Here is a 23,238-nt window from a genome sequence, read left to right as displayed (position 1 = left end):
TTTATTGAGAGTCGCACCGAGAGAAGAGCAGACGTCGATGCGGCATTGATGTCAAGATGTCTTTGAGAAAGTCGTTATTAAAATGAGGAAGAAATCGGTGAGTTGTATACGATTGCTACGAGTACTTTCTGCAAAAGTGGGCGGGGACTGCCGTCTTTGTACAAATAAAGGTAATTTGTGAAATGAAAGGGTAGTGACATCTTTACATTCGTGGCAAGACGCAGGGCCCTCTGGATAAGGTGAAACTAAGAAAAAGCTTACGGCACTTGGTATTCCCAGGCAGTCTCCCAACCAAGTACTAACCAAGCCCGGCCCCGCTTAGCTTCCGAGATCAGACGAGATCGGGCGCAGTCGGAACGGTATGGCCGTAAGCGAGGGAAGCGGCCAGAATCAGCACTTTTGTTTTCAGTTGAGGGTTTATTGAGAGTCGCACCGAGAGAAGAGCAGACGTCGATGCGGCATTGATGTCAAGATGTCTTTGAGAAAGTCGTTATTAAAATGAGGAAGAAATCGGTGAGTTGTATACGATTGCTACGAGTACTTTCTGCAAAAGTGGGCGGGGACTGCCGTCTTTGTGAAATGAAAGGGTAGTGACATCTTTACATTCGTGGAAAGACGCAGGGCCCTCTGGATAAGGTGAAACTAAGAAAAAGTTTACGGCACTTGGTATTCCCAGGCAGTCTCCCAACCAAGTACTAACCAAGCCCGGCCCCGCTTAGCTTCCGAGATCAGACGAGATCGGGCGCAGTCGGAACGGTATGGCCGTAAGCGAGGGAAGCGGCCAGAATCAGCACTTTTGTTTTCAGTTGAGGGTTTATTGAGAGTCGCACCGAGAGAAGAGCAGACGTCGATGCGGCATTGATGTCAAGACGTCTTTGAGAAAGTCGTTATTAAAATGAGGAAGAAATCGGTGAGTTGTATACGATTGCTACGAGTACTTTCTGCAAAAGTGGGCGGGGACTGCCGTCTTTGTACAAATAAAGGTAATTTGTGAAATGAAAGGGTAGTGACATCTTTACATTCGTGGCAAGACGCAGGGCCCTCTGGATAAGGTGAAACTAAGAAAAAGCTTACGGCACTTGGTATTCCCAGGCAGTCTCCCAACCAAGTACTAACCAAGCCCGGCCCCGCTTAGCTTCCGAGATCAGACGAGATCGGGCGCAGTCGGAACGGTATGGCCGTAAGCGAGGGAAGCGGCCAGAATCAGCACTTTTGTTTTCAGTTGAGGGTTTATTGAGAGTCGCACCGAGAGAAGAGCAGACGTCGATGCGGCATTGATGTCAAGACGTCTTTGAGAAAGTCGTTATTAAAATGAGGAAGAAATCGGTGAGTTGTATACGATTGCTACGAGTACTTTCTGCAAAAGTGGGCGGGGACTGCCGTCTTTGTACAAATAAAGGTAATTTGTGAAATGAAAGGGTAGTGACATCTTTACATTCGTGGCAAGACGCAGGGCCCTCTGGATAAGGTGAAACTAAGAAAAAGCTTACGGCACTTGGTATTCCCAGGCAGTCTCCCAACCAAGTACTAACCAAGCCCGGCCCCGCTTAGCTTCCGAGATCAGACGAGATCGGGCGCAGTCGGAACGGTATGGCCGTAAGCGAGGGAAGCGGCCAGAATCAGCACTTTTGTTTTCAGTTGAGGGTTTATTGAGAGTCGCACCGAGAGAAGAGCAGACGTCGATGCGGCATTGATGTCAAGATGTCTTTGAGAAAGTCGTTATTAAAATGAGGAAGAAATCGGTGAGTTGTATACGATTGCTACGAGTACTTTCTGCAAAAGTGGGCGGGGACTGCCGTCTTTGTACAAATAAAGGTAATTTGTGAAATGAAAGGGTAGTGACATCTTTACATTCGTGGCAAGACGCAGGGCCCTCTGGATAAGGTGAAACTAAGAAAAAGCTTACGGCACTTGGTATTCCCAGGCAGTCTCCCAACCAAGTACTAACCAAGCCCGGCCCCGCTTAGCTTCCGAGATCAGACGAGATCGGGCGCAGTCGGAACGGTATGGCCGTAAGCGAGGGAAGCGGCCAGAATCAGCACTTTTGTTTTCAGTTGAGGGTTTATTGAGAGTCGCACCGAGAGAAGAGCAGACGTCGATGCGGCATTGATGTCAAGATGTCTTTGAGAAAGTCGTTATTAAAATGAGGAAGAAATCGGTGAGTTGTATACGATTGCTACGAGTACTTTCTGCAAAAGTGGGCGGGGACTGCCGTCTTTGTACAAATAAAGGTAATTTGTGAAATGAAAGGGTAGTGACATCTTTACATTCGTGGCAAGACGCAGGGCCCTCTGGATAAGGTAAAACTAAGAAAAAGCTTACGGCACTTGGTATTCCCAGGCAGTCTCCCAACCAAGTACTAACCAAGCCCGGCCCCGCTTAGCTTCCGAGATCAGACGAGATCGGGCGCAGTCGGAACGGTATGGCCGTAAGCGAGGGAAGCGGCCAGAATCAGCACTTTTGTTTTCAGTTGAGGGTTTATTGAGAGTCGCACCGAGAGAAGAGCAGACGTCGATGCGGCATTGATGTCAAGATGTCTTTGAGAAAGTCGTTATTAAAATGAGGAAGAAATCGGTGAGTTGTATACGATTGCTACGAGTACTTTCTGCAAAAGTGGGCGGGGACTGCCGTCTTTGTACAAATAAAGGTAATTTGTGAAATGAAAGGGTAGTGACATCTTTACATTCGTGGCAAGACGCAGGGCCCTCTGGATAAGGTGAAACTAAGAAAAAGCTTACGGCACTTGGTATTCCCAGGCAGTCTCCCAACCAAGTACTAACCAAGCCCGGCCCCGCTTAGCTTCCGAGATCAGACGAGATCGGGCGCAGTCGGAACGGTATGGCCGTAAGCGAGGGAAGCGGCCAGAATCAGCACTTTTGTTTTCAGTTGAGGGTTTATTGAGAGTCGCACCGAGAGAAGAGCAGACGTCGATGCGGCATTGATGTCAAGATGTCTTTGAGAAAGTCGTTATTAAAATGAGGAAGAAATCGGTGAGTTGTATACGATTGCTACGAGTACGGGCTTGGTTAGTACTTGGTTGGGAGACTGCCTGGGAATACCAAGTGCCGTAAGCTTTTTCTTAGTTTCACCTTATCCAGAGGGCCCTGCGTCTTGCCACGAATGTAAAGATGTCACTACCCTTTCATTTCACAAATTACCTTTATTTGTACAAAGACGGCAGTCCCCGCCCACTTTTGCAGAAAGTACTCGTAGCAATCGTATACAACTCACCGATTTCTTCCTCATTTTAATAACGACTTTCTCAAAGACATCTTGACATCAATGCCGCATCGACGTCTGCTCTTCTCTCGGTGCGACTCTCAATAAACCCTCAACTGAAAACAAAAGTGCTGATTCTGGCCGCTTCCCTCGCTTACGGCCATACCGTTCCGACTGCGCCCGATCTCGTCTGATCTCGGAAGCTAAGCGGGGCCGGGCTTGGTCAGTACTTGGTTGGGAGACTGCCTGGGAATACCAAGTGCCGTAAGCTTTTTCTTAGTTTCACCTTATCCAGAGGGCCCTGCGTCTTGCCACGAATGTAAAGATGTCACTACCCTTTCATTTCACAAATTACCTTTATTTGTACAAAGACGGCAGTCCCCGCCCACTTTTGCAGAAAGTACTCGTAGCAATCGTATACAACTCACCGATTTCTTCCTCATTTTAATAACGACTTTCTCAAAGACATCTTGACATCAATGCCGCATCGACGTCTGCTCTTCTCTCGGTGCGACTCTCAATAAACCCTCAACTGAAAACAAAAGTGCTGATTCTGGCCGCTTCCCTTGCTTACGGCCATACCGTTCCGACTGCGCCCGATCTCGTCTGATCTCGGAAGCTAAGCGGGACCTGGCTTGGTTAGTACTTGGTTGGGAGACTGCCTGGGATTACCAAGTGCCGTAAGCTTTTTCTTACTTTCACTTTATCCAGAGGGCCCTGCATCTTGCCACGAATGTAAAGATGTCACTCCCCTTTCATTTCACAAATTACCTTTATTTGTACAATGAAGGCAGCCCACTTTTGCAGAAAGTACTCATAGCAATCGCATACAACTCGCCGCTTTCTTCCTCATTTTAATAAAGACTTTCTCAAAGACATCTTGACATCAATGCCGCATCGACGTCTGCTCTTCTCTCGGTGCGACTCTCAATAAACCCTCAACTGAAAACAAAAGTGCTGATTCTGGCCGCTTCCCTCGCTTACGGCCATACTGTTCCGACTGCGCCCGATCTCGTCTGATCTCGGAAGCTAAGCGCGGCCGGGCTTGGTTAGTACTTGGTTGGGAGACTGCCTGGGAATACCAAGTGCCGTAAGCTTTTTCTTAGTTTCACCTTATCCAGAGGGCCCTGCGTCTTGCCACGAATTGAAAGATGTCACTCCCTTTTCATTTCACAAATTACCTTTATTTGTACAACGACGGCAGTCCGAGCCCACTTTTGCAGAAAGTACTCGTAGCAATCGTATACAACTCACCGCTTTCTTCCTCATTTTAAGAACGACTTTCTCAAAGACATCTTGACATCAATGCCGCATCGACGTCTGCTCTTCTCTCGGTGCGACTCTCAATAAACCCTCAACTGAAAACAAAAGGGCTGATTCTGGCCGCTTCCCTCGCTTACGGCCATACTGTTCCGACTGCGCCCGATCTCGTCTGATCTCGGAAGCTAAGCGGGGCCGGGCTTGGTTAGAACTTGGTTGGGAGACTGCCTGGGAATACCAAGTGCCGTAAGCTTTTTCTTAGTTTCACCTTATCCAGAGGGCCCTGCGTCTTGCCACGAATTGAAAGATGTCACTCCCTTTTCATTTCACAAATTACCTTTATTTGTACAACGACGGCAGTCCCAGCCCACTTTTGCAGAAAGTACTCGTAGCAATCGTATACAACTCACCGCTTTCTCCCTCATTTTAAGAACGACTTTCTCAAAGACATCTTGACATCAATGACGCATCGACGTCTGCTCTTCTCTCGGTGCGACTCTCAATAAACCCTCAACTGAAAACAAAAGGGCTGATTCTGGCCGCTTCCCTCGCTTACGGCCATACCGTTCCGACTGCGCCCGATCTCGTCTGATCTCGGAAGCTAAACGGGGCCGGGCTTGGTCAGTACTTGGTTGGGAGACTGCCTGGGAATACCAAGTGCCGTAAGCTTTTTCTTAGTTTCACCTTATCCAGAGGGCCCTGCGTCTTGCCACGAATTGAAAGATGTCACTCCCTTTTCATTTCACAAATTACCTTTATTTGTACAACGACGGCAGTCCCAGCCCACTTTTGCAGAAAGTACTCGTAGCAATCGTATACAACTCACCGCTTTCTCCCTCATTTTAAGAACGACTTTCTCAAAGACATCTTGACATCAATGCCGCATTGACGTCTGCTCTTCTCTCGGTGCGACTCTCAATAAACCCTCAACTGAAAACAAAAGGGCTGATTCTGGCCGCTTCCCTCGCTTACGGCCATACCGTTCCGACTGCGCCCGATCTCGTCTGATCTCGGAAGCTAAGCGGGGCCGGGCTTGGTCAGTACTTGGTTGGGAGACTGCCTGGGAATACCAAGTGCCGTAAGCTTTTTCTTAGTTTCACCTTATCCAGAGGGCCCTGCGTCTTGCCACGAATTGAAAGATGTCACTCCCTTTTCATTTCACAAATTACCTTTATTTGTACAACGACGGCAGTCCCAGCCCACTTTTGCAGAAAGTACTCGTAGCAATCGTATACAACTCACCGATTTCTTCCTCATTTTAATAACGACTTTCTCAAAGACATCTTGACATCAATGCCGCATCGACGTCTGCTCTTCTCTCGGTGCGACTCGCAATAAACCCTCAACTGAAAACAAAAGTGCTGATTCTGGCCGCTTCCCTCGCTTACGGCCATACCGTTCCGACTGCGCCCGATCTCGTCTGATCTCGGAAGCTAAGCGGGGCCGGGCTTGGTCAGTACTTGGTTGGGAGACTGCCTGGGAATACCAAGTGCCGTAAGCTTTTTCTTAGTTTCACCTTATCCAGAGGGCCCTGCGTCTTGCCACGAATGTAAAGATGTCACTACCCTTTCATTTCACAAATTACCTTTATTTGTACAAAGACGGCAGTCCCCGCCCACTTTTGCAGAAAGTACTCGTAGCAATCGTATACAACTCACCGATTTCTTCCTCATTTTAATAACGACTTTCTCAAAGACATCTTGACATCAATGCCGCATCGACGTCTGCTCTTCTCTCGGTGCGACTCTCAATAAACCCTCAACTGAAAACAAAAGTGCTGATTCTGGCCGCTTTCCTCGCTTACGGCCATATCGTTCCGACTGCGCCCGATCTCGTCTGATCTCGGAAGCTAAGCGGGGCCGGGCTTGGTCAGTACTTGGTTGGGAGACTGCCTGGGAATACCAAGTGCCGTAAGCTTTTTCTTAGTTTCACCTTATCCAGAGGGCCCTGCGTCTTGCCACGAATGTAAAGATGTCACTACCCTTTCATTTCACAAATTACCTTTATTTGTACAAAGACGGCAGTCCCCGCCCACTTTTGCAGAAAGTACTCGTAGCAATCGTATACAACTCACCGATTTCTTCCTCATTTTAATAACGACTTTCTCAAAGACATCTTGACATCAATGCCGCATCGACGTCTGCTCTTCTCTCGGTGCGACTCTCAATAAACCCTCAACTGAAAACAAAAGTGCTGATTCTGGCCGCTTCCCTCGCTTACGGCCATACCGTTCCGACTGCGCCCGATCTCGTCTGATCTCGGAAGCTAAGCGGGGCCGGGCTTGGTCAGTACTTGGTTGGGAGACTGCCTGGGAATACCAAGTGCCGTAAGCTTTTTCTTAGTTTCACCTTATCCAGAGGGCCCTGCGTCTTGCCACGAATGTAAAGATGTCACTACCCTTTCATTTCACAAATTACCTTTATTTGTACAAAGACGGCAGTCCCCGCCCACTTTTGCAGAAAGTACTCGTAGCAATCGTATACAACTCACCGATTTCTTCCTCATTTTAATAACGACTTTCTCAAAGACATCTTGACATCAATGCCGCATCGACGTCAGCTCTTCTCTCGGTGCGACTCTCAATAAACCCTCAACTGAAAACAAAAGTGCTGATTCTTGCCGCTTCCCTCGCTTACGGCCATACCGTTCCGACTGCGCCCGATCTCGTCTGATCTCGGAAGCTAAGCGGGGCCGGGCTTGGTCAGTACTTGGTTGGGAGACTGCCTGGGAATACCAAGTGCCGTAAGCTTTTTCTTAGTTTCACCTTATCCAGAGGGCCCTGCGTCTTGCCACGAATGTAAAGATGTCACTACCCTTTCATTTCACAAATTACCTTTATTTGTACAAAGACGGCAGTCCCCGCCCACTTTTGCAGAAAGTACTCGTAGCAATCGTATACAACTCACCGATTTCTTCCTCATTTTAATAACGACTTTCTCAAAGACATCTTGACATCAATGCCGCATCGACGTCTGCTCTTCTCTCGGTGCGACTCTCAATTAACCCTCAACTGAAAACAAAAGTGCTGATTCTGGCAGCTTCCCTCACTTACGTCCATTCCGTTCCGACTGCGCCCGATCTCGTCTGCTTTCGGAAGGTAAGCGGGACTGGGCTTGGTTAGTACTTGGTTGGGAGACTGCTTGGGATTACCAAGTGCCGTAACTTTTTTCTTACTTTCACTTTATCCAGAGGGCCCTGCATCTTGCCACGAATGTAAAGATGTCACTCCCCTTTCATTTCACAAATTACCTTTATTTATACAATGACGGCAGTCCCAGCCCACTTTTGCAGAAAGTACTCGTAGCAATCATATACAACTCACCGCTTTCTTCCTCATTTTAAGAACGACTTTCTCAAAGACATCTTGACATCAATGCCGCATCGACGTCTGCTCTTCTCTCGGTGTGACTCTCAATAAACCCTCAACTGAAAACAAAAGTGCTGATTCTGGCCGCTTCCCTCGCTTACGGCCATACCGTTCCGACTGCGCCCGATCTCGTCTGATCTCCGAAGCTAAGCGGGGCCGGGCTTGGTCAGTACTTGGTTGGGAGACTGCCTGGGAATACCAAGTGCCGTAAGCTTTTTCTTAGTTTCACCTTATCCAGAGGGCCCTGCGTCTTGCCACGAATGTAAAGATGTCACTACCCTTTCATTTCACAAATTACCTTTATTTGTACAAAGACGGCAGTCCCCGCCCACTTTTGCAGAAAGTACTCGTAGCAATCGTATACAACTCACCGATTTCTTCCTCATTTTAATAACGACTTTCTCAAAGACATCTTGACATCAATGCCGCATCGACGTCTGCTCTTCTCTCGGTGCGACTCTCAATAAACCCTCAACTGAAAACAAAAGTGCCGATTCTGGCCGCTTTCCTCGCTTACGGCCATACCGTTCCGACTGCGCCCGATCTCGTCTGATCTCGGAAGCTAAGCGGGGCCGGGCTTGGTCAGTACTTGGTTGGGAGACTGCCTGGGAATACCAAGTGCCGTAAGCTTTTTCTTAGTTTCACCTTATCCAGAGGGCCCTGCGTCTTGCCACGAATGTAAAGATGTCACTACCCTTTCATTTCACAAATTACCTTTATTTGTACAAAGACGGCAGTCCCCGCCCACTTTTGCAGAAAGTACTCGTAGCAATCGTATACAACTCACCGATTTCTTCCTCATTTTAATAACGACTTTCTCAAAGACATCTTGACATCAATGCCGCATCGACGTCTGCTCTTCTCTCGGTGCGACTCTCAATAAACCCTCAACTGAAAACAAAAGTGCTGATTCTGGCCGCTTCCCTCGCTTACGGCCATACCGTTCCGACTGCGCCCGATCTCGTCTGATCTCGGAAGCTAAGCGGGGCCGGGCTTGGTCAGTACTTGGTTGGGAGACTGCCTGGGAATACCAAGTGCCGTAAGCTTTTTCTTAGTTTCACCTTATCCAGAGGGCCCTGCGTCTTGCCACGAATGTAAAGATGTCACTACCCTTTCATTTCACAAATTACCTTTATTTGTACAAAGACGGCAGTCCCCGCCCACTTTTGCAGAAAGTACTCGTAGCAATCGTATACAACTCACCGATTTCTTCCTCATTTTAATAACGACTTTCTCAAAGACATCTTGACATCAATGCCGCATCGACGTCAGCTCTTCTCTCGGTGCGACTCTCAATAAACCCTCAACTGAAAACAAAAGTGCTGATTCTTGCCGCTTCCCTCGCTTACGGCCATACCGTTCCGACTGCGCCCGATCTCGTCTGATCTCGGAAGCTAAGCGGGGCCGGGCTTGGTCAGTACTTGGTTGGGAGACTGCCTGGGAATACCAAGTGCCGTAAGCTTTTTCTTAGTTTCACCTTATCCAGAGGGCCCTGCGTCTTGCCACGAATGTAAAGATGTCACTACCCTTTCATTTCACAAATTACCTTTATTTGTACAAAGACGGCAGTCCCCGCCCACTTTTGCAGAAAGTACTCGTAGCAATCGTATACAACTCACCGATTTCTTCCTCATTTTAATAACGACTTTCTCAAAGACATCTTGACATCAATGCCGCATCGACGTCTGCTCTTCTCTCGGTGCGACTCTCAATTAACCCTCAACTGAAAACAAAAGTGCTGATTCTGGCAGCTTCCCTCACTTACGTCCATTCCGTTCCGACTGCGCCCGATCTCGTCTGCTTTCGGAAGGTAAGCGGGACTGGGCTTGGTTAGTACTTGGTTGGGAGACTGCTTGGGATTACCAAGTGCCGTAACTTTTTTCTTACTTTCACTTTATCCAGAGGGCCCTGCATCTTGCCACGAATGTAAAGATGTCACTCCCCTTTCATTTCACAAATTACCTTTATTTATACAATGACGGCAGTCCCAGCCCACTTTTGCAGAAAGTACTCGTAGCAATCATATACAACTCACCGCTTTCTTCCTCATTTTAAGAACGACTTTCTCAAAGACATCTTGACATCAATGCCGCATCGACGTCTGCTCTTCTCTCGGTGTGACTCTCAATAAACCCTCAACTGAAAACAAAAGTGCTGATTCTGGCCGCTTCCCTCGCTTACGGCCATACCGTTCCGACTGCGCCCGATCTCGTCTGATCTCCGAAGCTAAGCGGGGCCGGGCTTGGTCAGTACTTGGTTGGGAGACTGCCTGGGAATACCAAGTGCCGTAAGCTTTTTCTTAGTTTCACCTTATCCAGAGGGCCCTGCGTCTTGCCACGAATGTAAAGATGTCACTACCCTTTCATTTCACAAATTACCTTTATTTGTACAAAGACGGCAGTCCCCGCCCACTTTTGCAGAAAGTACTCGTAGCAATCGTATACAACTCACCGATTTCTTCCTCATTTTAATAACGACTTTCTCAAAGACATCTTGACATCAATGCCGCATCGACGTCTGCTCTTCTCTCGGTGCGACTCTCAATAAACCCTCAACTGAAAACAAAAGTGCTGATTCTGGCCGCTTCCCTCGCTTACGGCCATACCGTTCCAACTGCGCCCGATCTCGTCTGATCTCGGAAGCTAAGCGGGACCTGGCTTGGTTAGTACTTGGTTGGGAGACTGCCTGGGATTACCAAGTGCCGTAAGCTTTTTCGTACTTTCACTTTATCCAGAGGGCCCTGCATCTTGCCACGAATGTAAAGATGTCACTCCCCTTTCATTTCACAAATTACCTTTATTTGTACAATGAAGGCAGCCCACTTTTGCAGAAAGTACTCATAGCAATCGCATACAACTCGCCGCTTTCTTCCTCATTTTAATAAAGACTTTCTCAAAGACATCTTGACATCAATGCCGCATCGACGTCTGCTCTTCTCTCGGTGCGACTCTCAATAAACCCTCAACTGAAAACAAAAGTGCTGATTCTGGCCGCTTCCCTCGCTTACGGCCATACTGTTCCGACTGCGCCCGATCTCGTCTGATCTCGGAAGCTAAGCGGGGCTGGGCTTGGTTAGTACTTGGTTGGGAGACTGCCTGGGAATACCAAGTGCCGTAAGCTTTTTCTTAGTTTCACCTTATCCAGAGGGCCCTGCGTCTTGCCACGAATTGAAAGATGTCACTCCCTTTTCATTTCACAAATTACCTTTATTTGTACAACGACGGCAGTCCGAGCCCACTTTTGCAGAAAGTACTCGTAGCAATCGTATACAACTCACCGCTTTCTTCCTCATTTTAAGAACGACTTTCTCAAAGACATCTTGACATCAATGCCGCATCGACGTCTGTTCTTCTCTCGGTGCGACTCTCAATAAACCCTCAACTGAAAACAAAAGGGCTGATTCTGGCCGCTTCCCTCGCTTACGGCCATACTGTTCCGACTGCGCCCGATCTCGTCTGATCTCGGAAGCTAAGCGGGGCCGGGCTTGGTTAGTACTTGGTTGGGAGACTGCCTGGGAATACCAAGTGCGGTAAGCTTTTTCTTAGTTTCACCTTATCCAGAGGGCCCTGCGTCTTGCCACGAATTGAAAGATGTCACTCCCTTTTCATTTCACAAATTACCTTTATTTGTACAACGACGGCAGTCCCAGCCCACTTTTGCAGAAAGTACTCGTAGCAATCGTATACAACTCACCGCTTTCTCCCTCATTTTAAGAACGACTTTCTCAAAGACATCTTGACATCAATGACGCATCGACGTCTGCTCTTCTCTCGGTGCGACTCTCAATAAACCCTCAACTGAAAACAAAAGGGCTGATTCTGGCCGCTTCCCTTGCTTACGGCCATACCGTTCCGACTGCGCCCGATCTCGTCTGATCTCGGAAGCTAAGCGGGGCCGGGCTTGGTCAGTACTTGGTTGGGAGACTGCCTGGGAATACCAAGTGCCGTAAGCTTTTTCTTAGTTTCACCTTATCCAGAGGGCCCTGCGTCTTGCCACGAATTGAAAGATGTCACTCCCTTTTCATTTCACAAATTACCTTTATTTGTACAACGACGGCAGTCCCAGCCCACTTTTGCAGAAAGTACTCGTAGCAATCGTATACAACTCACCGCTTTCTCCCTCATTTTAAGAACGACTTTCTCAAAGACATCTTGACATCAATGCCGCATCGACGTCTGCTCTTCTCTCGGTGCGACTCTCAATAAACCCTCAACTGAAAACAAAAGGGCTGATTCTGGCCGCTTCCCTCGCTTACAGCCATACCGTTCCGACTGCGCCCGATCTCATTTGATCTCGGAAGCTAAGCGGGGCCGGGCTTGGTCAGTACTTGGTTGGGAGACTGCCTGGGAATACCAAGTGCCGTAAGCTTTTTCTTAGTTTCACCTTATCCAGAGGGCCCTGCGTCTTGCCACGAATTGAAAGATGTCACTCCCTTTTCATTTCACAAATTACCTTTATTTGTACAACGACGGCAGTCCCAGCCCACTTTTGCAGAAAGTACTCGTAGCAATCGTATACAACTCACCGATTTCTTCCTCATTTTAATAACGACTTTCTCAAAGACATCTTGACATCAATGCCGCATCGACGTCTGCTCTTCTCTCGGTGCGACTCGCAATAAACCCTCAACTAAAAACAAAAGTGCTGATTCTGGCCGCTTCCCTCGCTTACGGCCATACCGTTCCGACTGCGCCCGATCTCGTCTGATCTCGGAAGCTAAGCGGGGCCGGGCTTGGTCAGTACTTGGTTGGGAGACTGCCTGGGAATACCAAGTGCCGTAAGCTTTTTCTTAGTTTCACCTTATCCAGAGGGCCCTGCGTCTTGCCACGAATGTAAAGATGTCACTACCCTTTCATTTCACAAATTACCTTTATTTGTACGAAGACGGCAGTCCCCGCCCACTTTTGCAGAAAGTACTCGTAGCAATCGTATACAACTCACCGATTTCTTCCTCATTTTAATAACGACTTTCTCAAAGACATCTTGACATCAATGCCGCATCGACGTCTGCTCTTCTCTCGGTGCGACTCTCAATAAACCCTCAACTGAAAACAAAAGTGCTGATTCTGGCCGCTTCCCTCGCTTACGGCCATACCGTTCCGACTGCGCCCGATCTCGTCTGATCTCGGAAGCTAAGCGGGGCCGGGCTTGGTCAGTACTTGGTTGGGAGACTGCCTGGGAATACCAAGTGCCGTAAGCTTTTTCTTAGTTTCACCTTATCCAGAGGGCCCTGCGTCTTGCCACGAATGTAAAGATGTCACTACCCTTTCATTTCACAAATTACCTTTATTTGTACAAAGACGGCAGTCCCCGCCCACTTTTGCAGAAAGTACTCGTAGCAATCGTATACAACTCACCGATTTCTTCCTCATTTTAATAACGACTTTCTCAAAGACATCTTGACATCAATGCCGCATCGACGTCTGCTCTTCTCTCGGTGCGACTCTCAATAAGCCCTCAACTGAAAACAAAAGTGCTGATTCTGGCCGCTTCCCTCGCTTACGGCCATACCGTTCCGACTGCGCCCGATCTCGTCTGATCTCGGAAGCTAAGCGGGGCCGGGCTTGGTCAGTACTTGGTTGGGAGACTGCCTGGGAATACCAAGTGCCGTAAGCTTTTTCTTAGTTTCACCTTATCCAGAGGGCCCTGCGTCTTGCCACGAATGTAAAGATGTCACTACCCTTTCATTTCACAAATTACCTTTATTTGTACAAAGACGGCAGTCCCCGCCCACTTTTGCAGAAAGTACTCGTAGCAATCGTATACAACTCACCGATTTCTTCCTCATTTTAATAACGACTTTCTCAAAGACATCTTGACATCAATGCCGCATCGACGTCTGCTCTTCTCTCGGTGCGACTCTCAATAAACCCTCAACTGAAAACAAAAGTGCTGATTCTTGCCGCTTCCCTCGCTTACGGCCATACCGTTCCGACTGCGCCCGATCTCGTCTGATCTCGGAAGCTAAGCGGGGCCGGGCTTGGTCAGTACTTGGTTGGGAGACTGCCTGGGAATACCAAGTGCCGTAAGCTTTTTCTTAGTTTCACCTTATCCAGAGGGCCCTGCGTCTTGCTACGAATGTAAAGATGTCACTACCCTTTCATTTCACAAATTACCTTTATTTGTACAAAGACGGCAGTCCCCGCCCACTTTTGCAGAAAGTACTCGTAGCAATCGTATACAACTCACCGATTTCTTCCTCATTTTAATAACGACTTTCTCAAAGACATCTTGACATCAATGCCGCATCGACGTCTGCTCTTCTCTCGGTGCGACTCTCAATAAACCCTCAACTGAAAACAAAAGTGCTGATTCTGGCCGCTTCCCTCGCTTACGGCCATACCGTTCCGACTGCGCCCGATCTCGTCTGATCTCGGAAGCTAAGCGGGGCCGGGCTTGGTCAGTACTTGGTTGGGAGACTGCCTGAGAATACCAAGTGCCGTAAGCTTTTTCTTAGTTTCACCTTATCCAGAGGGCCCTGCGTCTTGCCACGAATGTAAAGATGTCACTACCCTTTCATTTCACAAATTACCTTTATTTGTACAAAGACGGCAGTCCCCGCCCACTTTTGCAGAAAGTACTCGTAGCAATCGTATACAACTCACCGATTTCTTCCTCATTTTAATAACGACTTTCTCAAAGACATCTTGACATCAATGCCGCATCGACGTCTGCTCTTCTCTCGGTGCGACTCTCAATAAACCCTCAACTGAAAACAAAAGTGCTGATTCTGGCCGCTTCCCTCGCTTACGGCCATACCGTTCCGACTGCGCCCGATCTCGTCTGATCTCGGAAGCTAAGCGGGGCCGGGCTTGGTCAGTACTTGGTTGGGAGACTGCCTGGGAATACCAAGTGCCGTAAGCTTTTTCTTAGTTTCACCTTATCCAGAGGGCCCTGCGTCTTGCCACGAATGTAAAGATGTCACTACCCTTTCATTTCTCAAATTACCTTTATTTGTACAAAGACGGCAGTCCCCGCCCACTTTTGCAGAAAGTACTCGTAGCAATCGTATACAACTCACCGATTTCTTCCTCATTTTAATAACGACTTTCTCAAAGACATCTTGACATCAATGCCGCATCGACGTCTGCTCTTCTCTCGGTGCGACTCTCAATAAACCCTCAACTGAAAACAAAAGTGCTGATTCTGGCCGCTTCCCTCGCTTACGGCCATACCGTTCCGACTGCGCCCGATCTCGTCTGATCTCGGAAGCTAAGCGGGGCCGGGCTTGGTCAGTACTTGGTTGGGAGACTGCCTGGGAATACCAAGTGCCGTAAGCTTTTTCTTAGTTTCACCTTATCCAGAGGGCCCTGCGTCTTGCCACGAATGTAAAGATGTCACTACCCTTTCATTTCTCAAATTACCTTTATTTGTACAAAGACGGCAGTCCCCGCCCACTTTTGCAGAAAGTACTCGTAGCAATCGTATACAACTCACCGATTTCTTCCTCATTTTAATAACGACTTTCTCAAAGACATCTTGACATCAATGCCGCATCGACGTCTGCTCTTCTCTCGGTGCGACTCTCAATAAACCCTCAACTGAAAACAAAAGTGCTGATTCTGGCCGCTTCCCTCGCTTACGGCCATACCGTTCCGACTGCGCCCGATCTCGTCTGATCTCGGAAGCTAAGCGGGGCCGGGCTTGGTCAGTACTTGGTTGGGAGACTGCCTGGGAATACCAAGTGCCGTAAGCTTTTTCTTAGTTTCACCTTATCCAGAGGGCCCTGCGTCTTGCCACGAATGTAAAGATGTCACTACCCTTTCATTTCACAAATTACCTTTATTTGTACAAAGACGGCAGTCCCCGCCCACTTTTGCAGAAAGTACTCGTAGCAATCGTATACAACTCACCGATTTCTTCCTCATTTTAATAACGACTTTCTCAAAGACATCTTGACATCAATGCCGCATCGACGTCTGCTCTTCTCTCGGTGCGACTCTCAATAAACCCTCAACTGAAAACAAAAGGGCTGATTCTGGCCGCTTCCCTCGCTTACAGCCATACCGTTCCGACTGCGCCTGATCTCGTCTGATCTCGGAAGCTAAGCGGGGCCGGGCTTGGTCAGTACTTGGTTGGGAGACTGCCTGGGAATACCAAGTGCCGTAAGCTTTTTCTTAGTTTCACCTTATCCAGAGGGCCCTGCGTCTTGCCACGAATGTAAAGATGTCACTACCCTTTCATTTCACAAATTACCTTTATTTGTACAGACGGCAGTCCCCGCCCACTTTTGCAGAAAGTACTCGTAGCAATCGTATACAACTCACCGATTTCTTCCTCATTTTAATAACGACTTTCTCAAAGACATCTTGACATCAATGCCGCATCGACGTCTGCTCTTCTCTCGGTGCGACTCTCAATAAACCCTCAACTGAAAACAAAAGTGCTGATTCTGGCCGCTTCCCTCGCTTACGGCCATACCGTTCCGACTGCGCCCGATCTCGTCTGATCTCGGAAGCTAAGCGGGACCTGGCTTGGTTAGTACTTGGTTGGGAGACTGCCTGGGATTACCAAGTGCCGTAAGCTTTTTCTTACTTTCACTTTATCCAGAGGGCCCTGCATCTTGCCACGAATGTAAAGATGTCACTCCCCTTTCATTTCACAAATTACCTTTATTTGTACAATGAAGGCAGCCCACTTTTGCAGAAAGTACTCATAGCAATCGCATACAACTCGCCGCTTTCTTCCTCATTTTAATAAAGACTTTCTCAAAGACATCTTGACATCAATGCCGCATCGACGTCTGCTCTTCTCTCGGTGCGACTCTCAATAAACCCTCAACTGAAAACAAAAGTGCTGATTCTGGCCGCTTCCCTCGCATACGGCCATACCGTTCCGACTGCGCCCGATCTCGTCTGATCTCGGAAGCTAAGCGGGGCCGGGCTTGGTTAGTACTTGGTTGGGAGACTGCCTGGGAATACCAAGTGCCGTAAGCTTTTTCTTAGTTTCACCTTATCCAGAGGGCCCTGCGTCTTGCCACGAATTGAAAGATGTCACTCCCTTTTCATTTCACAAATTACCTTTATTTGTACAACGACGGCAGTCCCAGCCCACTTTTGCAGAAAGTACTCGTAGCAATCGTATACAACTCACCGCTTTCTCCCTCATTTTAAGAACGACTTTCTCAAAGACATCTTGACATCAATGCCGCATCGACGTCTGCTCTACTCTCGGTGCGACTCTTAATTAACCCTCAACTGAAAACAAAAGTGCTGATTCTGGCCACTTCCCTCGCTTATGGCCATACCGTTCCGACTGCGCCCAATCTCGTCTGATTTTGGAAGCTAAGCGGGGCCGGGCTTGGTTAGTACTTGGTTGGGAGACTGCCTGGGAATACCAAGTGCCGTAAGCTTTTTCTTAGTTTCACCTTATCCAGAGGGCCCTGCGTCTTGCCACGAATTGAAAGATGTCACTCCCTTTTCATTTCACAAATTACCTTTATTTGTACAACGACGGCAGTCCCAGCCCACTTTTTCAGAAAGTACTCGTAGCAATCGTATACAACTCACCGCTTTCTCCCTCATTTTAAGATCTACTTTCTCAAAGACATCTTGACATCAATGCCGCATCGACGTCTGCTCTTCTCTCGGTGCGACTCTCATTAAACCCTCAACTGAAAACAAAAGGGCTGATTCTGGCCACTTCCCTCGCTTACGGCCATACCGTTCCGACTGCGCCCGATCTCGTCTGATCTCGGAAGCTAAGCGGGGCCGGGCTTGGTTAGTACTTGGTTCGGAGACTGCCTGGGAATACCATGTGCCGTAAGCTTTTTCTTAGTTTCACCTTATCCAGAGGGCCCTGCGTCTTGCCACGAATTGAAAGATGTCACTCCCTTTTCATTTCACAAATTACCTTTATTTGTACAACGACGGCAGTCCCAGCCCACTTTTGCAGAAAGTACTCGTAGCAATCGTATACAACTCACCGCTTTCTCCCTCATTTTAAGAACGACTTTCTCAAAGACATCTAGACATCAATGACGCATCGACGTCTGCTCTTCTCTCGGTGCGACTCTCAATTAACCCTCAACTGAAAACAAAAGGGCTGATTCTGGCCGCTTCCCTCGCTTACGGCCGTACCGTTCCGACTGCGCCCGATCTTGTCTGATCTCAGAAGCTAAGCGGAGCCGGGCTTGGTTAGTACTTGGTTGGGAGACTGCTTGGGATTACCAAGTGCCGTAAGCTTTTTCTTACTTTCACTTTATCCCGAGGGCCCAGCGTCTTGCCACGAATGTAAAGCTGTCACTCCCCTTTCATTTCACAAATTACCTTTATTTGTACAACGACGGCAGTCCCAGCCCACTTTTGCAGAAAGTACTCGTAGCAATCGTATACAACTCACCGCTTTCTTCTTCATTTTAAGAACGACTTTCTCAAAGACATCTTGACATCAATGCCGCATCGACGTCTGCTCTTCTCTCGGTGCGACTCTCAATAAACCCTCAACTGAAAACAAAAGGGCTGATTCTGGCTGCTTCCCTCGCTTATGGCCATACCGTTCTGACTGCGCCCGATCTCGTCTGATCTCGGAAGCTAAGCGGGGCCGGGCTTGGTTAGTACTTGGTTGGGAGACTGCTTGGGATTACCAAGTGCCGTAAGCTTTTTCTTACTTTCACTTTATCCCGAAGGCCCAGCGTCTTGCCACGAATGTAAAGCTGTCACTCCCCTTTCATTTCACAAATTACCTTTATTTGTACAACGACGGCAGTCCGAGCCCACTTTTGCAGAAAGTACTCGTAGCAATCGTATACAACTCACCTCTTTCTCCCTCATTTTAAGAACGACTTTCTCAAAGACATCTTGACATCAATGCCGCATCGACGTCTGCTCTTCTCTCGGTGCGACTCTCAATAAACCCTCAACTGAAAACAAAAGGGCTGATTCTGGCCGCTTCCCTCGCTTACGGCCATACCGTTCCGACTGCGCCCGATCTCGTCTGATCTCGGAAGCTAAGCGGGGCCGGGCTTGGTTAGTACTTGGTTGGGAGACTGCCTGGGAATACCAAGTGCCGTAAGCTTTTTCTTAGTTTCACCTTATCCAGAGGGCCCTGCGTCTTGCCACGAATTGAAAGATGTCACTCCCTTTTCATTTCACAAATTACCTTTATTTGTACAACGACGGCAGTCCCAGCCCACTTTTGCAGAAAGTACTCGTAGCAATCGTATACAACTCACCGCTTTCTTCCTCATTTTAAGAACGACTTTCTCAAAGACATCTTGACATCAATGCCGCATCGACGTCTGCTCTTCTCTCGGTGCGACTCTCAATAAACTCTCAACTGAAAACAAAAGGGCTGTTTCTGGCCACTTCCCTCGATTACGGCCATACCGTTCCGACTGCGCCCGATCTCGTCTGATCTCGGAAGCTAAGCGGGACCGGGCTTGGTTAGTACTTGGTTGGGAGACTGCTTGGGATTACCAAGTGCCGTAAGCTTTTTCTTACTTTCACTTTATCCCGAGGGCCCAGCGACTTGCCACGAATGTAAAGCTGTCACTCCCCTATCATTTCACAAAGTATCTTTATTTGTACAACGACGGCAGTCCCCGCCCACTTTTGCAGAAAGTACTCGTAGCAATCGCATACAACTCACCGCTTTCTTCCTCATTTTAATAACGACTTTCTCAAAGACATCTTGACATCAATGCCGCATCGATGTCTGCTCTTTTCTCGGTGCGACTCTCAATAAACCCTCAACTGAAAACAAAAGGGCTGATTCTGGCCGCTTCCCTCGCTTACGGCCATACTTTTTCGACTGCGCCCGATCTCGTCTGATCTCGGAAGCTAAGCGGGGCCGGGCTTGGTTAGTACTTGGTTGGGAGACTGCCTGGGATTGCTAAGTGCCGTAAACTTTTTCTTACTTTCACTTTTTCCAGAGGGCCCTGCGTCTTGCCACGAATTGAACGATGTCACTCCCCTTTCATTTCACAAATTACCTTTATTTGTACAACGACGGCAGTCCCAGCCCACTTTTGCAGAAAGTACTCGTAGCAATCGAATACAACTCACCGCTTTCTTCCTCATTTTAAGAACTACTTTCTCAAAAACATCTTGACATCAATGCCGCATCGACGTCTGCTCTTCTCTCGGTGCGACTCTCAATTAACCCTCAACTGAAAACAAAGGTGCTGATTCTGGCCACTTCCCTCGCTAACGGCCATACCGTTCCGACTGCGCCCGATTTCGTCTGATCTCGGAAGCTAAGCGGGGCCGGGCTTGGTTAGTACTTGGTTGGGAAACTGCTTGGGATTACCAAGTGCCGTAAGCTTTTTCTTACTTTCACTTTATCCCGAGGGCCCAGCGTCTTGCCACGAATGTAAAGCTGTCACTCCCCTATCATTTCACAAAGTATCTTTATTTGTACAACGACGGCAGTCCCCGCCTACTTTTGCAGAAAGTACTCGTAGCAATCGCATACAACTCACCGCTTTCTTCCTCATTTTAATAACGACTTTCTCAAAGACATCTTGACATCAATGCCGCATCGACGTCTGCTCTTCTCTCGGTGCGACTCTCAATAAACTCTCAACTGAAAACAAAAGGGCTGTTTCTGGCCACTTCCCTCGATTACGGCCATACCGTTCCGACAGCGCCCGATCTCCTCTGATCTCGAAGGTAAGCGGAGCCGGGCTTGGTTAGTACTTGGTTGGGAGACTGCCTGGGAATACCAAGTGCCGTAAGCTTTTTCTTAGTTTCACCTTATCCAGAGGGCCCTGCGTCTTGCCACGAATTGAAAGATGTCACTCCCTTTTCATTTCACAAAGTATCTTTATTTGTACAACGATGGCAGTCCCCGCCCACTTTTGCAGAAAGTACTCGTAGCAATCGTATACAACTCACCGCTTTCTTCCTCATTTTAAGAACGACTTTCTCAAAGACATCTTGACATCAATGCCGCATCGACGTCTGCTCTTCTCTCGGTGCAACTCTCAATAAACCCTCAACTGAAAAGAAAAGGGCTGATTCTGGCCGCTTCCCTCACTTACGGCCATACCGTTCCGACTGCGCCCGATCTCGTCTGATCTCGGAAGCTAAGCGTGGCCGGGCTTGGTTAGTACTTGGTTGGGAGACTGCCTGGGATTACCAAGTGCCGTAAGCTTTTTCTTACTTTCACCTTATCCAGAGGGCCCAGCGTCTTGCCACGAATGTAAAGATGTCACTCCCCTTTCATTTCACAAATTACCTTTATTTGTACAATGACGGCAGTCCCCGCCCACTTTTGCAGAAAGTACTCGTAGCAATCGTATACAACTCACCGCTTTCTTCCTCATTTTAATAACGACTTTCTCAAAGACATCTTGACATCAATGGCGAATCGACGTCTGCTCTTCTCTCAGTGCGACTCTCAATAAACCCTCAACTGAAAACAAAGGGGCTGATTCTGGCAGCTTCCCTCGCTTACGGCCATACCGTTCCGACTGCGCCTGATCTCGGAAGCTAAGCGGGGCCGGGCTTGGTTAGTACTAGGTTGGGAGACTGCCTGGGATTACCAAGTGCCGTAAGCATTTTCTTACTTTCACCTTATCCAGAGGGCCCAGCGTCTTGCCACGAATGTAAAGATGTCACTCCCTTTTCATTTCACAAAGTATCTTTATTTGTACAACGACGGCAGTCCCCGCCCACTTTTGCAGAAAGTACTCGTAGCAATCGCATACAACTCACCGCTTTCTTCCTCATTTTAATAACGACTTTCTCAAAGACATCTTGACATCAATGCCGCATCGACGTCTGCTCTTCTCTCGGTGCGACTCTCAATAAACCCTCAACTGAAAACAAAAGGGCTGATTCTGGCTGCTTCCTTCGCTTACGGCCATACAGTTCCGACTGCGCCCGATCTCGTCTGATCTCGGAAGCTAAGCGGGGCCGGGCTTGCTTAGTACTTGGTTGGGAGACTGCCTGGGATTACCAAGTGCCGTAAGCTTTTTCTTACTTTCACCTTATCCAGAGGGCCCTGCGTCTTGCCACGAAAGTAAAGATGTCACTCCCCTTTCATTTCACAAATTACCTTTATTTGTACAACGACGGCAGTCCCCGCCCACATTTGCAGAAAGTACTCATAGCAATCGTATACAACTCACCGCTTTCTTCCTCATTTTAATAACGACTTTCTCAAAGACATCTTGACATCAATGCCGCATCGACGTCTGCTCTTCTCTCGGTGCGACTCTCAATAAACCCTCAACTGAAAACAAAAGGGCTGATTCTGGCAGCTTCCCTCGCTTACGGCCATACCGTTCCGACTGCGCCCGATCTCGTCTGATCTCGGAAGCTAAGCGGGGCCGGGCTTGGTTACCTACTTGGTTGGGAGACTGCCTGGGATTGCTAAGTGCCGTAAACTTTTTCTTACTTTCACTTTTTCCAGAGGGCCCTGCGTCTTGCCACGAATTGAACGATGTCACTCCCCTTTCATTTCACAAATTACCTTTATTTGTATAACGACGGCAGTCCCAGCCCACTTTTGCAGAAAGTACTCGTAGCAATCGTATACAACTCACCGCTTTCTTCCTCATTTTAAGAACTACTTTCTCAAAGACATCTTGACATCAATGCCGCATCGACGTCTGCTCTTCTCTCGGTGCGACTCTCAATAAACTCTCAACTGAAAACAAAAGGGCTGTTTCTGGCCACTTCCCTCGATTACGACCATACCGTTCCGACTGCGCCCGATCTCCTCTGATCTCGAAGGTAAGCGGAGCCGGGCTTGGTTAGTACTTGGTTGGGAGCCTGCCTGGGATTACCAAGTGCCGTAAGCTTTTTCTTACTTTCACTTTATCCCGGGGGCCCTGCGTCTTGCTACGAATGTAAAGATGTCACTCCCCTTTCATTTCACAAATTACCTTTATTTGAACAAAGACGGCAGTCCCCGCCCAATTTTGCAGAAAGAACTCGTAACAATCGTATACAACGACTTTCTCAAAGACATCTTGACATCAATGCCGCATCGATGTCTGCTCTTCTCTCGGTGCGACTCTCAATTAACCCTCAACTGAAAACAAAGGTCCTGATTCTGGCCGCTTCCCTCGCTAACGGCCATACCGTTCCGACTGCGCCCGATTTCGTCTGATCTCGGAAGCTATGCGGGGCCGGGCTTGGTTAGTACTTGGTTGGGAGACTGCCTGGGATTACCAAGTGCCGTAAGCTGTTTCTTACTTTCAACTTATCCAGAGGGCCCTGCGTCTTGCCACGAATGTAAAGCTGTCACTCCCCTATCATTTCACAAAGTATCTTTATTTGTACAACGATGGCAGTCCCCGCCCACTTTTGCAGAAAGTACTCAATCGCATACAACTCACCGCTTTCTTCCTCATTTTAATAACGACTTTCTCAAAGACATCTTGACATCAATGCCGCATCGACGTCTGCTCTTTTCTCGGTGCGACTCTCAATAAACCCTCA

The 23,238-nt window shown here is 48.2% G+C and overlaps 38 non-coding genes and 17 pseudogenes across 38 annotated transcripts; 48 read left to right on the top strand and 7 right to left on the bottom strand.

Moving 5' to 3' along the window:
* Window positions 1–254: 254 nt before the first annotated feature.
* On the bottom strand, window positions 255–373 carry LOC140590730 (5S ribosomal RNA). The gene has a single exon (XR_011991567.1). It is a non-coding gene; the product is annotated as a 5S ribosomal RNA (ribosomal RNA).
* Window positions 374–651: 278 nt separating this feature from the next.
* On the bottom strand, window positions 652–770 carry LOC140589546 (5S ribosomal RNA). Its single transcript, XR_011990725.1, has one exon. It is a non-coding gene; the product is annotated as a 5S ribosomal RNA (ribosomal RNA).
* Window positions 771–1,067: 297 nt separating this feature from the next.
* On the bottom strand, window positions 1,068–1,186 carry LOC140590729 (5S ribosomal RNA). The gene has a single exon (XR_011991566.1). It is a non-coding gene; the product is annotated as a 5S ribosomal RNA (ribosomal RNA).
* Window positions 1,187–1,483: 297 nt separating this feature from the next.
* LOC140590728 (5S ribosomal RNA) lies at window positions 1,484–1,602 on the bottom strand. Its single transcript, XR_011991565.1, has one exon. It is a non-coding gene; the product is annotated as a 5S ribosomal RNA (ribosomal RNA).
* A 297-nt stretch (window positions 1,603–1,899) lies between these two features.
* LOC140590727 (5S ribosomal RNA) lies at window positions 1,900–2,018 on the bottom strand. Its single transcript, XR_011991564.1, has one exon. It is a non-coding gene; the product is annotated as a 5S ribosomal RNA (ribosomal RNA).
* A 297-nt stretch (window positions 2,019–2,315) lies between these two features.
* Window positions 2,316–2,434, bottom strand: LOC140590726 (5S ribosomal RNA). Its single transcript, XR_011991563.1, has one exon. It is a non-coding gene; the product is annotated as a 5S ribosomal RNA (ribosomal RNA).
* Window positions 2,435–2,731: 297 nt separating this feature from the next.
* On the bottom strand, window positions 2,732–2,850 carry LOC140590725 (5S ribosomal RNA). The gene has a single exon (XR_011991562.1). It is a non-coding gene; the product is annotated as a 5S ribosomal RNA (ribosomal RNA).
* A 521-nt stretch (window positions 2,851–3,371) lies between these two features.
* LOC140589447 (5S ribosomal RNA) lies at window positions 3,372–3,490 on the top strand. The gene has a single exon (XR_011990626.1). It is a non-coding gene; the product is annotated as a 5S ribosomal RNA (ribosomal RNA).
* A 297-nt stretch (window positions 3,491–3,787) lies between these two features.
* LOC140590066 (5S ribosomal RNA) lies at window positions 3,788–3,906 on the top strand (annotated as a pseudogene).
* A 291-nt stretch (window positions 3,907–4,197) lies between these two features.
* On the top strand, window positions 4,198–4,316 carry LOC140589881 (5S ribosomal RNA). Its single transcript, XR_011991060.1, has one exon. It is a non-coding gene; the product is annotated as a 5S ribosomal RNA (ribosomal RNA).
* Window positions 4,317–4,613: 297 nt separating this feature from the next.
* On the top strand, window positions 4,614–4,732 carry LOC140590082 (5S ribosomal RNA; annotated as a pseudogene).
* Window positions 4,733–5,029: 297 nt separating this feature from the next.
* Window positions 5,030–5,148, top strand: LOC140589569 (5S ribosomal RNA). The gene has a single exon (XR_011990748.1). It is a non-coding gene; the product is annotated as a 5S ribosomal RNA (ribosomal RNA).
* A 297-nt stretch (window positions 5,149–5,445) lies between these two features.
* On the top strand, window positions 5,446–5,564 carry LOC140589446 (5S ribosomal RNA). The gene has a single exon (XR_011990625.1). It is a non-coding gene; the product is annotated as a 5S ribosomal RNA (ribosomal RNA).
* Window positions 5,565–5,861: 297 nt separating this feature from the next.
* Window positions 5,862–5,980, top strand: LOC140589445 (5S ribosomal RNA). Its single transcript, XR_011990624.1, has one exon. It is a non-coding gene; the product is annotated as a 5S ribosomal RNA (ribosomal RNA).
* A 297-nt stretch (window positions 5,981–6,277) lies between these two features.
* Window positions 6,278–6,396, top strand: LOC140589709 (5S ribosomal RNA). Its single transcript, XR_011990888.1, has one exon. It is a non-coding gene; the product is annotated as a 5S ribosomal RNA (ribosomal RNA).
* Window positions 6,397–6,693: 297 nt separating this feature from the next.
* On the top strand, window positions 6,694–6,812 carry LOC140589443 (5S ribosomal RNA). Its single transcript, XR_011990622.1, has one exon. It is a non-coding gene; the product is annotated as a 5S ribosomal RNA (ribosomal RNA).
* Window positions 6,813–7,109: 297 nt separating this feature from the next.
* On the top strand, window positions 7,110–7,228 carry LOC140589442 (5S ribosomal RNA). The gene has a single exon (XR_011990621.1). It is a non-coding gene; the product is annotated as a 5S ribosomal RNA (ribosomal RNA).
* Window positions 7,229–7,525: 297 nt separating this feature from the next.
* LOC140590395 (5S ribosomal RNA) lies at window positions 7,526–7,644 on the top strand (annotated as a pseudogene).
* A 297-nt stretch (window positions 7,645–7,941) lies between these two features.
* On the top strand, window positions 7,942–8,060 carry LOC140589918 (5S ribosomal RNA). The gene has a single exon (XR_011991097.1). It is a non-coding gene; the product is annotated as a 5S ribosomal RNA (ribosomal RNA).
* A 297-nt stretch (window positions 8,061–8,357) lies between these two features.
* Window positions 8,358–8,476, top strand: LOC140589441 (5S ribosomal RNA). The gene has a single exon (XR_011990620.1). It is a non-coding gene; the product is annotated as a 5S ribosomal RNA (ribosomal RNA).
* Window positions 8,477–8,773: 297 nt separating this feature from the next.
* LOC140589440 (5S ribosomal RNA) lies at window positions 8,774–8,892 on the top strand. The gene has a single exon (XR_011990619.1). It is a non-coding gene; the product is annotated as a 5S ribosomal RNA (ribosomal RNA).
* Window positions 8,893–9,189: 297 nt separating this feature from the next.
* Window positions 9,190–9,308, top strand: LOC140589439 (5S ribosomal RNA). Its single transcript, XR_011990618.1, has one exon. It is a non-coding gene; the product is annotated as a 5S ribosomal RNA (ribosomal RNA).
* A 297-nt stretch (window positions 9,309–9,605) lies between these two features.
* Window positions 9,606–9,724, top strand: LOC140590394 (5S ribosomal RNA; annotated as a pseudogene).
* Window positions 9,725–10,021: 297 nt separating this feature from the next.
* Window positions 10,022–10,140, top strand: LOC140589917 (5S ribosomal RNA). The gene has a single exon (XR_011991096.1). It is a non-coding gene; the product is annotated as a 5S ribosomal RNA (ribosomal RNA).
* Window positions 10,141–10,437: 297 nt separating this feature from the next.
* On the top strand, window positions 10,438–10,556 carry LOC140590185 (5S ribosomal RNA; annotated as a pseudogene).
* Window positions 10,557–10,847: 291 nt separating this feature from the next.
* On the top strand, window positions 10,848–10,966 carry LOC140589343 (5S ribosomal RNA). The gene has a single exon (XR_011990522.1). It is a non-coding gene; the product is annotated as a 5S ribosomal RNA (ribosomal RNA).
* A 297-nt stretch (window positions 10,967–11,263) lies between these two features.
* LOC140589921 (5S ribosomal RNA) lies at window positions 11,264–11,382 on the top strand. The gene has a single exon (XR_011991100.1). It is a non-coding gene; the product is annotated as a 5S ribosomal RNA (ribosomal RNA).
* A 297-nt stretch (window positions 11,383–11,679) lies between these two features.
* Window positions 11,680–11,798, top strand: LOC140589438 (5S ribosomal RNA). The gene has a single exon (XR_011990617.1). It is a non-coding gene; the product is annotated as a 5S ribosomal RNA (ribosomal RNA).
* Window positions 11,799–12,095: 297 nt separating this feature from the next.
* Window positions 12,096–12,214, top strand: LOC140589875 (5S ribosomal RNA). The gene has a single exon (XR_011991054.1). It is a non-coding gene; the product is annotated as a 5S ribosomal RNA (ribosomal RNA).
* Window positions 12,215–12,511: 297 nt separating this feature from the next.
* Window positions 12,512–12,630, top strand: LOC140589437 (5S ribosomal RNA). The gene has a single exon (XR_011990616.1). It is a non-coding gene; the product is annotated as a 5S ribosomal RNA (ribosomal RNA).
* Window positions 12,631–12,927: 297 nt separating this feature from the next.
* Window positions 12,928–13,046, top strand: LOC140589436 (5S ribosomal RNA). Its single transcript, XR_011990615.1, has one exon. It is a non-coding gene; the product is annotated as a 5S ribosomal RNA (ribosomal RNA).
* Window positions 13,047–13,343: 297 nt separating this feature from the next.
* On the top strand, window positions 13,344–13,462 carry LOC140589435 (5S ribosomal RNA). Its single transcript, XR_011990614.1, has one exon. It is a non-coding gene; the product is annotated as a 5S ribosomal RNA (ribosomal RNA).
* A 297-nt stretch (window positions 13,463–13,759) lies between these two features.
* On the top strand, window positions 13,760–13,878 carry LOC140589434 (5S ribosomal RNA). The gene has a single exon (XR_011990613.1). It is a non-coding gene; the product is annotated as a 5S ribosomal RNA (ribosomal RNA).
* Window positions 13,879–14,175: 297 nt separating this feature from the next.
* On the top strand, window positions 14,176–14,294 carry LOC140589492 (5S ribosomal RNA). The gene has a single exon (XR_011990671.1). It is a non-coding gene; the product is annotated as a 5S ribosomal RNA (ribosomal RNA).
* Window positions 14,295–14,591: 297 nt separating this feature from the next.
* LOC140589432 (5S ribosomal RNA) lies at window positions 14,592–14,710 on the top strand. Its single transcript, XR_011990611.1, has one exon. It is a non-coding gene; the product is annotated as a 5S ribosomal RNA (ribosomal RNA).
* A 297-nt stretch (window positions 14,711–15,007) lies between these two features.
* LOC140589431 (5S ribosomal RNA) lies at window positions 15,008–15,126 on the top strand. Its single transcript, XR_011990610.1, has one exon. It is a non-coding gene; the product is annotated as a 5S ribosomal RNA (ribosomal RNA).
* Window positions 15,127–15,423: 297 nt separating this feature from the next.
* On the top strand, window positions 15,424–15,542 carry LOC140589430 (5S ribosomal RNA). The gene has a single exon (XR_011990609.1). It is a non-coding gene; the product is annotated as a 5S ribosomal RNA (ribosomal RNA).
* A 297-nt stretch (window positions 15,543–15,839) lies between these two features.
* LOC140590039 (5S ribosomal RNA) lies at window positions 15,840–15,958 on the top strand. The gene has a single exon (XR_011991218.1). It is a non-coding gene; the product is annotated as a 5S ribosomal RNA (ribosomal RNA).
* Window positions 15,959–16,253: 295 nt separating this feature from the next.
* Window positions 16,254–16,372, top strand: LOC140590065 (5S ribosomal RNA; annotated as a pseudogene).
* Window positions 16,373–16,663: 291 nt separating this feature from the next.
* Window positions 16,664–16,782, top strand: LOC140589548 (5S ribosomal RNA). Its single transcript, XR_011990727.1, has one exon. It is a non-coding gene; the product is annotated as a 5S ribosomal RNA (ribosomal RNA).
* A 297-nt stretch (window positions 16,783–17,079) lies between these two features.
* Window positions 17,080–17,198, top strand: LOC140589927 (5S ribosomal RNA). The gene has a single exon (XR_011991106.1). It is a non-coding gene; the product is annotated as a 5S ribosomal RNA (ribosomal RNA).
* Window positions 17,199–17,495: 297 nt separating this feature from the next.
* LOC140589896 (5S ribosomal RNA) lies at window positions 17,496–17,614 on the top strand. Its single transcript, XR_011991075.1, has one exon. It is a non-coding gene; the product is annotated as a 5S ribosomal RNA (ribosomal RNA).
* Window positions 17,615–17,911: 297 nt separating this feature from the next.
* Window positions 17,912–18,030, top strand: LOC140590277 (5S ribosomal RNA; annotated as a pseudogene).
* Window positions 18,031–18,327: 297 nt separating this feature from the next.
* On the top strand, window positions 18,328–18,446 carry LOC140590081 (5S ribosomal RNA; annotated as a pseudogene).
* A 297-nt stretch (window positions 18,447–18,743) lies between these two features.
* On the top strand, window positions 18,744–18,862 carry LOC140590724 (5S ribosomal RNA). The gene has a single exon (XR_011991561.1). It is a non-coding gene; the product is annotated as a 5S ribosomal RNA (ribosomal RNA).
* Window positions 18,863–19,159: 297 nt separating this feature from the next.
* On the top strand, window positions 19,160–19,278 carry LOC140589943 (5S ribosomal RNA). Its single transcript, XR_011991122.1, has one exon. It is a non-coding gene; the product is annotated as a 5S ribosomal RNA (ribosomal RNA).
* A 297-nt stretch (window positions 19,279–19,575) lies between these two features.
* On the top strand, window positions 19,576–19,694 carry LOC140590310 (5S ribosomal RNA; annotated as a pseudogene).
* A 297-nt stretch (window positions 19,695–19,991) lies between these two features.
* On the top strand, window positions 19,992–20,110 carry LOC140590216 (5S ribosomal RNA; annotated as a pseudogene).
* Window positions 20,111–20,407: 297 nt separating this feature from the next.
* LOC140590250 (5S ribosomal RNA) lies at window positions 20,408–20,525 on the top strand (annotated as a pseudogene).
* A 297-nt stretch (window positions 20,526–20,822) lies between these two features.
* Window positions 20,823–20,941, top strand: LOC140590158 (5S ribosomal RNA; annotated as a pseudogene).
* Window positions 20,942–21,238: 297 nt separating this feature from the next.
* LOC140590383 (5S ribosomal RNA) lies at window positions 21,239–21,347 on the top strand (annotated as a pseudogene).
* A 297-nt stretch (window positions 21,348–21,644) lies between these two features.
* Window positions 21,645–21,763, top strand: LOC140590248 (5S ribosomal RNA; annotated as a pseudogene).
* Window positions 21,764–22,060: 297 nt separating this feature from the next.
* On the top strand, window positions 22,061–22,180 carry LOC140590360 (5S ribosomal RNA; annotated as a pseudogene).
* Window positions 22,181–22,477: 297 nt separating this feature from the next.
* Window positions 22,478–22,595, top strand: LOC140590417 (5S ribosomal RNA; annotated as a pseudogene).
* Window positions 22,596–22,864: 269 nt separating this feature from the next.
* On the top strand, window positions 22,865–22,983 carry LOC140590269 (5S ribosomal RNA; annotated as a pseudogene).
* Window positions 22,984–23,238: the final 255 nt, after the last annotated feature.

The sequence above is a fragment of the Paramormyrops kingsleyae genome, chromosome 4, assembly GCF_048594095.1.
Source record: "Paramormyrops kingsleyae isolate MSU_618 chromosome 4, PKINGS_0.4, whole genome shotgun sequence".
Lineage (NCBI taxonomy): Eukaryota > Metazoa > Chordata > Actinopteri > Osteoglossiformes > Mormyridae > Paramormyrops > Paramormyrops kingsleyae.
This window is presented reverse-complemented; position numbering and strand designations above follow the sequence as displayed.